Source organism: Hippopotamus amphibius, chromosome 15 (genome assembly GCF_030028045.1).
Source record: "Hippopotamus amphibius kiboko isolate mHipAmp2 chromosome 15, mHipAmp2.hap2, whole genome shotgun sequence".
NCBI lineage: Eukaryota > Metazoa > Chordata > Mammalia > Artiodactyla > Hippopotamidae > Hippopotamus > Hippopotamus amphibius.
Window position 1 is genome coordinate 18512802 of NC_080200.1, and position 12382 is coordinate 18525183.

The 12382-nt window shown below is 41.7% G+C and overlaps 1 pseudogene; it reads right to left on the minus strand.

The window, feature by feature from the left end:
* Positions 1-9320: 9320 nt before the first annotated feature.
* Positions 9321-10262, minus strand: LOC130837442 (olfactory receptor 1I1-like; annotated as a pseudogene).
* Between the last annotated feature and the right edge of the window lie 2120 nt (positions 10263-12382).

The following is a 12382-nucleotide window of genomic DNA, read 5'->3' on the forward strand; positions in this document are numbered from 1 at the left end:
ACGGAATCCTTACAGTTCCCTTCCATGAATTTCTGTTTCCTGAAACAAAACCATCCATGTCTGGGAGAGTCTCAAAGATCTAACTTAGTCGTTTTGAGATGACTTGGATATTGTTCATAAACACCCTTGTTTGTCTTCAGTGGAGCAAAGCTGCACAGAAAACAAAACTGGGAGAAATTAAACCCAAACCTGATCATCTTCTTTTCTTCTTTCTCTTCCTTTCCCCTTACCTTTCTCTCTTTTCTTTCCTCCCTCCCTCCCTTTCATCCTTCCATCAACAAGACATAATTTTAGCATCAATTTTGGGTCAATGACTAGGGTTGTAAGGATGAACAACACCCTTCCTCTGCTCTGAGTGAACTCCAAGTTTGTTAGGGGCATTTTGTGGTCTGCTACCACATGATCGCTAGGTAGATCCTCTCTTATTTGTTGTGATGGGGACCAGTGTTGAAAACTCTTGCAAAAGGGTGGGAACAGAAATGTGTGCAAATATACCTTCCACATTTTAACATGAGTCAAGTATGTACATTTATTCACTGGGCTTTCTGAGGAGGACCAAGCACTTTTCTCTGACTACGATTACATTGATGGTAAATCTGTGTCAACTGCCTTGCCTTAGCCATACACGTAAGCTGAAATCTATGCTCCACTTTGTTTCATGAATGTCGAACAAGAAATTAAGGGTCCTTCAGGGAGGGTGGGAGGAAGTCTCAGGAGGGAGGGGATATGTGGAGGTATGTATAAATACAGCTGCTTCACTTTGGTGTACTTCAAAAGCTGGTACAAGAGTGTAAAGCAATTATATTCCAATAAAGAGCTTAAAAACAACAACAACAACAACAAAAACCTCCAATAAACCCATACACGTTAATCCCCCCCCAAAAGAAAAAATTAAGGGTCCTTGAAAAACAATCAAGGTGCAGAATCCTTTCAGATTTCCACAATGTTACATCCAAATTGTTTTCAATTACCCTCCTCACATCTAATTTGGCAGCAATTTTTTTAGTGATCCCTTTTTATTATTGTCTTTACAAAGCTTTCAACGTGGATTTCATAAAACCACGTTTCCCATTCCCTCCCTCCCTCCCTTCCTTCCTCCTCTCTCTTGTAGTTTGTTGCAGCAGCAACTGCAATCAGCATAATCAGGTTGGGGATTATTTAAAATGACTCAACTCAACAGAGCACAAATGTTTCAGAAGCTCCTGAGTAGCCTTCTGGCTTCAGGCATTAAGCATCCTGGGACAGCATTCAGTATCTGTTCAGGGAAAACAGAGACTTTGGGTGAATCCAGCAAGCTGGCAAAGTGAAAGCTGTAAAGAGAGCTTTCACAGTGACTAAAGAATATCTGGAGCTTTGGTGTTTTGGAAGTCCATTTGCTCTCAGCAATAGCTTCGCAGGACAAGAAATTTTGTATTTTCTTATTTTCGAGACAAACTGTCACTGCCAAATGAAACAGTTTTGCACCCCCTGTAAAATATACACTGTTGTATCATGTCAAACAGCTGTTCAAAAAGTGTATTCAAAATAAAAACTCCCATACACAATTCAAAGATAAGCTGTTTCCATAACAACGAGAAAGGTGTGATCAAATGCCTACTTGATGCAAAGCAGTATGTGCTATATGTGTATTTCTGGAGTTAATATGATAACAAGAAAAGTGAGTTTGTAAAATAACATTCTGACATGAGCTGATATGAAAATATCCACTAAAGAAACGAACAAAAGAGAGGAAGGTTTAAAGACATGCAACATGTAGTTATGTCTGACACTATTCTCATTCACCCATTTTAAGTTGCTAATGGGGTTGATCCTAGTTTTATTTCTCCATCTATTTAGAAAGTCCCCATTATTTATTGGGAGTTAGAAGCTTCATATTCAAAGTCCAGAGAAAGCAGATCATTATTGCTTTCACACAAGAGCAGCAAAGCCTAATTGCATTTGCCTTTCTAAGTCTTCATTTCCCAGTGGGTGTGTTTATCCTTCCTTTCACTTAATGAACATTTGTAGAGAACGTATTAGGTGCTAGGCACTATACATGTCTCTTACGATACATAGGTGATGTAGAGAAAAATCAACCTTGATTCACCAGGTCCTTGTGAATATTTGATAGTCTCTTTCCAGCAACAAGAGGATTTTCCTTTGGTTACCTCATTTCTTAGGTCCCCAGGTCTTATGACCAATTGCTGACAAGAACACATCAGAAACGTTTAATGACAATATCTGTAAAATGTTGAACCTGCTCAGGAGCTACAGTATCTTTATGTGTGTGTTTCACAATGCCTCTGAGAGGGAGTTGATGTTGACCACAACTGATGGTAAGAAGACTGGGGCTGGCACCTCCCTGGCTGTCCAATGGTTAACACTTCACGCTTCCACTGTAGGGGGCACAGATTCAATCCCTGGTTGGGAATGAAGATCCCACACATTGCACAGTGCAGCCAAAAAATAAAAAATAAAAAATAAAATAAAAAAGAAGACTGGGGTTGAGAGAGATGCTAGGGGCACTCAGCCTGCAAATACTGGGGCTTTTATTTGAACTGAAATTTACTTTCACTCTCTCAAACTCCATTGCTTCTAAGTACAGCCACGCACATCCTATGGCAGTGGCGTTTCAAAGCTAAACCCTGTGCTGTCAGCATGTTCTCGTTCAACCTCTTCAATTGCAATTGTTTTAGATGCTTATATACTTGCCTTCCAAGAGCACTTGTCTCTGGAAAGATTTAAGGTTTACTTAACTAAATGGGAGAACACAGTATATAGGCTTGTCTGTATAAGAAATGTGATAGGTGACCCCAAGGTGTTTCAAGAAGAAGGAAGAGATGCAAATACCTGCTGTGAGGAGTAGGACCATTGGAGGTGAAGAGGTGGTGAAATGGGGCTTTAGGAAAGTGGGCAACACAAGCTTTTCCTTGGTAAGCACAGGAGATCACCAGCAGAGACTTAGTTATGTTTTAAGGATTTTTATTTATTTATTTTTTATTTTTTTAGGTACCATTTTATCCCTTTTTATTATTATTATTTTTTGTTTGTATTTTACTGTTTTTAAGCTCTTCCTTGGGATATAATTGCTTTACACTTGTACCAGTTTCTGAGTTACACCAAAGTGAATCAGCTGTATTTATACATATATCCCCATATCCCCTCCCTGTTGCAACTCCCTCCTCCCCTCCCTGTCCTGGACCTCTAAGGCATCACCCATCATCGAGTTGATCTCCCTTTGTCATATAGCAACTTCCCACTAGCTATCTGTTTTACAGTTGGTAGTGTATATTGGTCTATGCTACTCTCTCACTTCATCCCAGCTTCGCCTTCGCCCCCACCCCCCAAACCCTGTATCTTCAAGTCCATTCTCTGCATCTACATCTTTATTCTTGCCCTGTCACTGAGTTCATCAGTACCATTTTTTAAGATTCCATATATGTGAGTTAGCATACGGTATTTGTTTTTCTCTTTCTGGCTTACTTTGCTCTGTATGACAGACTCTAGGTCTATCCACCTGATTATATATAGCTCAATTTCATTCCTTTTTATGGCTAAGTAATATTCCATTGTGTATATGTGCCACATCTTCTTTATCCATTCTTCTGTTGATGGGCATTTAAGTTGCTTCCATGTCCTGGCTATTGGAAATAGTGCTGCAATGAACATTATGGTACATGTTTCTTTTTGGATTATGGTTTGCTCTGGGCATATGCCCAGGAGTGGGATTACTGGATCATATGGTAGTTACATTTTTAGTTTTCTAAGGGACCTCCAAACTGTTTTCCATAGTGTACCAACTTACATTCCCACCAACAGTGCAGGAGAGTTCCCTTTTCTCCACACCCTCTCCAGCATTTGTTGTTTCTAGATGTTTTGATGATGGCCCCTCTGACCAGTGTGAGGTGATACCTCATTGTGGCTTTGACTTGCATTTCTCTAAAGATTAGTGATGTTGAGCATCGTTTCATGTGTTTGTTGGCCATCTGATGTCTTCTTTGGAGAAATGTCTATTTAGGCCTTCTGCCCATTTGTGGATTGGGTTATTTGCTTTTTTGGTATTAAGCTGCATGAGCTGCTTATGTATTTTGGAGATTAATCTTTTGTCCATTGCTTCGTTGGTAATTATTTTCTCCCATTCTGAGGGTTGCCTTCTTGTCTTGTTTATGGTTTCTTTCACTGTGCAAAAGCTTTTAAGTTTCATGAGGTCCCACTTGTTTATTCTTGATTTTATTTCCCTGATTCTAGGAGGTGGGTCAAAAAGGATGTTGCTTTGATGTATGTCATAGAGTGTTCTGCCTATGTTTTCCTCTAGGAGTTTTATAGTGTCTGGCCTTACATGTAGGTCTTTAATCCATTTTGAGTTTCTTTTTGTGTATGGTATTAGGAAGTGTTCTAATTTCATTCTTTTACATGTAGCTGTCCAATTTTCCCAGCACCACTTATTGAAGAGGCTGTCTTTTTTCCATTGTATATTCTTGTCTCTTTTGTCAAAGATAAGATGCCCATATGTGCGTGGGTTTACCTCTGGGTTCTCTATTCTGTTCCATTGATCTACCTTTCTATTTTTGTGCTAGTACCATACTGTCTTGATCACTGTGGCCTTGTAATATAGTTTGAAGTCAGGAAGCCTAATTCCACCAACTCCGTCTTTCCTTCTCAAGATTGCTTTGGCTATTCAGAGTCTTTTGCATTTCCATACAAATCGTAAAATTTCTTGTTCTAGTTCTGTGAAAAATGCCATTGGTAATTTGATAGGGATTGCATTGAATCTGTAAATTGCTTTCGGTAGTATAGTCATTTTCACAATGTTGATTCTTCCAGTCCAAGAACATGGTATGTCTCTCCATCTGTTTGTATCGTCTTTGATTTCTTTCATCAGTGTCTTATAGTTTTCTGCATACAGGTCTTTTGCCTCCTTAGGCAGGTTTATTCCTAGGTATTTTATTCTTTTTGTTGCAATGGTAAATGGGAGAGTTTCCTTAATTTCTCTTTCTGCTCTTCTGTTGTTAGTGTATAGGAATGCAAGAGATTTCTGTGCACTAATTTTGTATCCTGCTACTTTACTAAATTCATCAATTGGTGTTAGCAGTCTCCTGGTAGAATCTTTAGGGTTTTCTATGTATGGTATCATGTCATCTGTGAACAGTGACAGGTTTACTTCTTCCTTTCCAATGTGGATTCCTTTTATTTCTTTTTCTTCTCTGATTGCTGTGGCTAAAACTTCCAAAACTATATTGAATAATAATGGTGAGAGTGGGCACCCTTGTCTTGTTCCTGTCCTTAGAGGGAAGGCTTGCAATTTTTCACCATTTAGAACGATGTTGGCTCTTGGTTTGTCATATGTGGCTTTTATTATATTGAGGTAATTTCCTTCTATGCCCATTTTCTGGAGAGTTTTTTATCATAAATGGATGTTGAATTTTGTCAAAAGCTTTTTCAGCATCTATTGAGATTATCGTATGGTTTTTATCCTTCAATTTGTTAATATGGTGTATCACATTGATTGATTTGTGTATATTGAAGAATCCTTGCATCCCAGGGATAAACCCCACTTGATCATGGTATATGATCTTTTTAATGTGCTGTTGGATTCTTTTAGCTAGTGTTTTGTTGAGGAGTTTTGCATCTATATTTATCAGTGACATTGGCCTGTAATTTTCTTTTTTTGTGACATCTTTGCCTGGTTTTGGTATCAGGGTGAAGGTGGCCTCATAGAATGAGTTTGGGAGTGTTCCTCCTTCTGCTGTATTTTGAAAGAGTTTGAGAAGGATAGGTGATAGCTCTTCTTTAAATGTTTGATAGAACTCACCTGTGAAGCCATCTGGGCCTGGGCTTTTGTTTGTTGGGAGATTTTTAATCACAGTCTCATTTTCCATACTTGTGATTGATCTGTTCATATTTTCTATTTCTTCCTGATTTAGTATTGGAAGATTGTACTTTTATAAGAATGTATCCATCTCTTCCAGGTTATCCAATTTATTGGCATATAGTTGCTTGTAGTAGTCTCTCATGATCTTTTGTATTTCTGCGGTGTCAGTTGTTACTTCTCCTTTTTCATTTCTAATTCTGTTGATTTGCGTCTTCTCCCTTTTTTTTCCTGATAAGTCTGGCTAATGGTTTACCAATTTTGTTTACCTTTGCAAAGAACTAGCTTTTAGTTTTATTGATCTTTACTATTGTTTCCTTCATTTCTTTTTCACTTATTTCTGATCTGATCTTTATGATTTCTTTTCTTCTGCTCACTTTGGGTTTTTTTTTTGTTCTTCTTTTGCTGATTGTTTTAGGTGTAAGGTTAGGTTGTTTATTCGATATTTTTCTTGTTTCTTGAGCTAGGACCGTATTGCTATAAACTTCCCTCTTAGAATTGCTTTTGCTGTGTCCCATAGGTTTTGGTTGTTGTGTTTTCATTGTCATTTGTTTCTAGGTATTTTTTGATTTCCTCTTTGAGTTTTAAGAATTTTTAGAATTGGGTTTGAAAATTTTGTAGGGTGGTGCTCAGGTTTCTCTGGGCTTCATGCACTACTGTGAGTCCCTTCTTGGCAACAGATGTGCAACCATCTTTGTTGACATGAAGTCCTTGGTTGCACTAGGGCAGTGGTTCTGAACCTTAAGGATATATTAGTGTCACATAGGGGGCTGGTTAAACACAGGTAGCTGTGCCCATGCCTCGGAGTACCTGGGATTGGGCTTGAGAATCAACGTTTCTAGGAAGTTCTCAGGGGATACTGCTGCTGCTGGCCCAGGACCACACTTGGAGAACCACCACATTGGAGAAAGATGTTTTTCAGTGTCCCCCTACCACAGACCCCAAATGCTTTTTCTCCACATGAGTAATTACAGAGGGTTTGCCCTCTCTATCTTTTGCCCACCCAGAGGATATAGAATTGGTCTCAGTCCCTTCCTTTTTTCATATTCTCTCTCTCTCTCTCTCTCTTCATCCAGGATGGGATGAAAGAAATTCCTCTTCCCTGATGCCATCCAGGTGACTCTCCTTCTCAATCTTTCGCTGACTTACCAGGATGATGTTATTAATAGTATGGTCTTGTCAGACTCCTCCACTGGCCCCAGAGGATTCTGAGGTCAGTGCTAAGCGACCAGGAATTGCATGAGGAGACCACTCAGCTGTGATTTCTGGGGCGAGTCTGATGTCTATGGGGTGGGGGGAATCATGTGTTCCCACCCCAGCTTGGGGTATGTGAACCGGGGGCCAGGGACACAGCAAGATATGTACAGTTTGGGGCTCTTGGGCATTTCGGTCCCATGGCTCCTTGTTAATGAGGAAGATGCTAATTATTTCATTTGTGTTCTTGTCCCTTGTGACCTGTTCTCTGGGGTATGTGCACTTTGGGATGATGGAGTTGGTAACAAGGTGGATAAGTCATTAAGGATTCATTCTCACTAGGACCCCCCCCCACTCCTAGTGTCCCCTCCCAGCCCAGAATGAGCCTTAGGGCAGTTCTCAAAGAGGGTGGTCTGGTTTGGAGGTCCAAGCCCCTCCACAGGGCGCTCAGATGCCTGAATCCATGTCTTTTCACTCATTCCATTACGGTGGAAATTCCACGAGGGCAGAGAATTTATACTGTTATGTTCACCAAGAAAAGCTCCTGGAAAGTAATAAGTAATCCATTAATATATGTCACATAAATAAATGTATCAAATGTGTGCTGCCCATAGGTCAGGTGCTGTACTTGGCACAGGGGTTTCAAACCGATCCTTGTGAAAAATGTCTTCTTGCGTTCATGGGAAGTGATCAGTCTTCATTAACCTCATGTAGTCCCTTCCAAACCCATCTTGAATGGGGATTAGGGAATCTCTCTTCTACTCTTGAGTCAAAATTGTTGGTGGACTTGATTCTTTGGTGCTGCAGTGTCCAGGTCACGACTCCTATTTCTGTTTCCCCAGGAAGCCTTTCTATTTCCTGGAATCCTTCTATTTTTACTTTCTCCCCTATGGATTTTTTATTTCTTAAAAATGTTAACTTTTAAAATGTGTAAAGACTAACTCTTGGCTAAGAAAGTAGCCATGCAATGAAGTAATGAAATGCTGTTCCCTAATCTGTGTCCCCATTCCTCCAGTTCTTGACAAGGCCTCTTAATGGATAACACCTGTTAATGGCTTCTGGGTAATCTTCCAGAGTTTCTACACACATACGCGCGTGCACACACACACACACACACACACACACACACACACACAGACTTCCTTCTGGGAACTGTGAGGGAGAGTCTGTCCATGCCTATCCCCTAGCTTCTGAAGGCTGGCTGGCATCTCTGCATTCCTTGGCTTGTAGAAGCTTCACCTTGATCTCTGTTTTCATCTTCACATGGCCTTCTCCCTGGGTGCATGTCTGTGGCCAAATTCTACCTTTTTATTAGGGAGTCAGTCATATTGAATTGGGACCAACCCTAATGACCTCACTTTAACTGGATCATCTCAGTAAAGACCCTATTTCAAGATATGGTCACATTAAGAGGTACTGGGGGTTAGACTGTGATGTATCCTTTTCGTTGCAAACAATTGAACCCCCAATTCTAACTCTCCATAGGTCTCATACTACCCCATCTTCTTGCTGCTGACAGTGCCTATAGAATTGTATTGGGTTTGGGGTCAGATGATGGACATCACAGGAACCACATGGACTCCGGAGCTAGTCCAGGGCCAGTGTCCTCCCACTGTGCTCTGTGCACTCCTTGCTTTAGGACCACCTGCAGAGCTTGTCAAGAAGGCAGATTCCAGGGTCCAGTGCCAGCCTGTTGAATCTCAATCCCCATGATCCAAGTTCCAATCTGGGGGGCATGGGATGCCTGTTGATGACAATGATCCAGATGCAAAGTTGAGACCACAAGGGCCCCTGTTAGACTGAGGCTGGAGGCTGCTGAATCAGACAGCAAATCAGCTTATCTCAACATATGCTCTCAAGGTCCTCCCCCACCCCAAGTCACTTAGGAAGCATGGTGATGTAATACACGTGGCTAATACACATTGTCTTTAAGAGTATTAAAATGAGTGCAGCTAATCTTTCATTCCACAAAGGTTATCAATGTGGCAATTCTATAAACCCGATACCCTAGAGAATTTAATGCTACTTCAAAGTCTTGTCTGCTGCTGTGATCTTCAGGTGGAAGATGAACCGTGGGGAAAATGCACCTTTCCCTTCCTGTAGCACTTTGTTCATCTCTTAAGACACATTTACCATGTTGCTCTGTGATTATTTATTGACATGCAGTACCCCTTAACAGACTCTGAATGCCTTGAGGGCAGAGATGGGATGTATCCCTCTGTCCCAGGCACTGAACAGTGGTTCTGGAACATAGTAGGTGCTGAACAACTATCCTGCCTTAGGACTGAGAGGGAGCTGCTTTGTGCACCAGCTTCCTCAGGGCTGCCTTCATGTCCTTGTTCCTTAGGCTGTAGATAAAGGGGTTCAGCGTGGGGATGACCACCCCACACATCAGGGCAGCTGCCTTGTCCTTCTGGGAGGAGGCGGGTGATGTGGGCTGCAGGTACACGGCAAAGATGGTACCATAGAATAGTGTCACCACGGTGAGGTGCGGGCTGCAAGTGGAGAAGGCTTTCCATTTTCCCTGAGCAGGAGGGATCCTGAAGACGGTCCAGAACACGCAGCAATAAGAGAAGAGGATGCACGCGAGGGGACTGATGCCCATGATGATGCCGAAAGCAAAGATCACCAGCTCGTTGGTGTGCGTGTCTGAGCAGGAGAGCTTCAGCAGGGGCATGAGGTCGCAGAAGAAGTGGGGGATTTCAGAGGCGGCACAGAAGGTCAGCTGAGCCATGAGGCAGGTGTGCACCAGAGACTGGAGGTTGGTGATCAGCCATGACCCCCCCACCAGCAGGCCACACACACGGGGCCTCATAATGGCCGAATAACGCAGAGGGTGGACAATGGCCATGAAGCGATCAATGGCCATCACAGCCAGGAGGAAGCTGTCCATGGTCCCAAACAGGTGGAAGGCATACATCTGAGCAAGGCAGCCCCCAAAGGGGATGGCTTGGTTCTGAGTCCAGAGGTTCACCAGCATCTTGGGGACAGTGGTAGAAGACAAGAAGACATCGACAAGGGACAGGTTGCAGAGGAAGAAGTACATGGGTGTGTGGAGGTGGGAGTCTTTGATGATGGCCAGGATAATAAGCAGGTTTCCAAAGACGGTGACCAGGTACATGGAGAGGAACAGCCCCAACAGGGGGATCCGATGCTCTGGCTTTTCTGAGAGTCCCAGGAGGAGGAATTCTGAGACCGCTGTTTAGTTTTCTGGTTCCATGGGCTGCCTGTGTCTACTGTGAAAGATAAAAGGGGAGAAGGAAGTGACATAAAGCTGGGGGTCAGAGATGGAGTTCCAGTCTCAGCTCCCTACAGACCCGCAGGTTCTGTGAAAACCTATGGAATCCTTACAGCTCCCTTTCATGGATTTCTGTTTCCTGAAACAAAACCATCCATGTCTGAGAGAGTCTCAAAGATCTAACTTCCTCGAGTCCCCCCGACCCTCCCCGTCCCAGTCCTCTAAGGCATCTTGACTCGAGGGAGGGTGGGGGGGAGAGTCAAGGGAGGGAGGGAATATGGGGATATGTGTATAAAAACAGATGATTGAACTCGGTGTACCCCCCCAAAAATAATAAATAAAAAAAAAAAGAAAAAAAAAAAGATCTAACTTCGTTCTTTTGAAACCACTTAGATATTGTTCTCAGACACCCTTGTTTGTGGTCAGTGGAGCAAATCTCCATGAAAACAAACTCGAGGGAAATCAAACCAAAACCTGACACAATTTTAAAAGAGAATGTGATTATCTTCTTTTCTTCTGTCTCTTCCTTTCCCTTATGTTTCTTTTCTTTCCTCCCTCCCTTTCATCCTCCATCAGCAAGGTATAAGTTTAACATCACTTTTGGGTTAACAACTAGACATATAAGGGTGAATGATACTCTTCCTCTGCTTCTAATGAACCCCAAGTTTGTTAGGAGCACTTTGTGATGCTACCACACAATCACTAGGTAGACCCCCTCTCATTTGTGATGAGGACAATTGTTGAAACTTCCTGCAATAGTGCGGGAACATAAATGTGCACAAGCATGTCTTTCACATTTTAACTTAAGTTAGGTATGTAAAGTTATTCACTGGGCTTGGATGAGGACCAAGGTCTTCTCTCTGAGTATAAATACATCAATGGTGGGTCTGTATCAACTGCCTTGCCTTAGCCATTCATATAGCCTGAACTCTATGCTTCAGTTTGTTTCATTAATGTGGAACAAGCAATTAAGGATCCTTGCAAAGCAATTTGGATGCAAAATCCTTTCAGATTTTTACAATGTTCCATCCAAATTGTTTTCAATTACCTTGTTCAATCTAGTTGGTCAGAAAACTTTTAATTTTTATTTTTTTGTGTGTGTGTGGCTGCATTGGGTCTTCATTGCTGCACACAGCCTTTCTCTAGTTGTAGTGAGCAAGGGCTACTCTTTATTGTGGTGCGTGGTCTTCTCATTGAGGTGGCTTCTCTTGTTAGGGGGCACAGCCTCTAGGCATATGGGCTCAGTAGTTGTGGTTCACAGGCTTAGCTGCTCAGCAGCCTGTGGGATCTTCCTGGACCAGGGATCGAACCCACGTCCCCTGGATTGGCAAGCAGATTCTTAACCACTCTGCCACCAGGGAAATCCCTTAATTTTTAATTTTAATTGAAGTATGTTGATTTACAATGTTGTATTAGTTTCAGGTGTACAGCAAAGTGACTCAAAATTTATATATATATATAAATTCTGTTTTAAGTTGTTTTCCCTTGTAGGTTATTACAAAATACCGTGTTTGTTTTCTATGTCTATAGGTCTATTTCTGTTTTGTATACAAGTTCATTTGTATCATTTTTTTTGGATTCCACATATAAGCAATATCATATAATATTTGTTTTTGTCTTGACAGCAATTTTTTAGTGATTCCAGTCTCCGTTCCCTGCAGACCCATTGATTCTGTGTATACCCATGGAATCCTTACAGCTCCTTTTTGTTCATTTCTGTTTCCTCAAACAAAACCATCTGTGTCTGAGACAGTCTCAGAGATGTAACTTAGTTGTTTTGAGACAACTTGGTGTTGGGTGTTCATAAACACCCTTGGTTCTCTTCAGTGGAGCAAAACTGCATAGAAAACAAAATTGAGAGAATTCAGACCCAAACCTGATCATCTTCTTTTCTTCTTTCTCTTCCTCTCCCCTTTCTCTCTTTTCTTTCCTCCCTTCCTCCCTTTCATCCTCCATAAACAAGATATGACTTTAGCATCAATTTTGGGATAATGACTAGGGATATAAGGATGAACAACATGCTTCTGCTGCTTCCAATGAACCCCAAGTTAATAGGGGCACTTTGTGATCTGCTACCACATGATCACTAGATTGACCCCTTC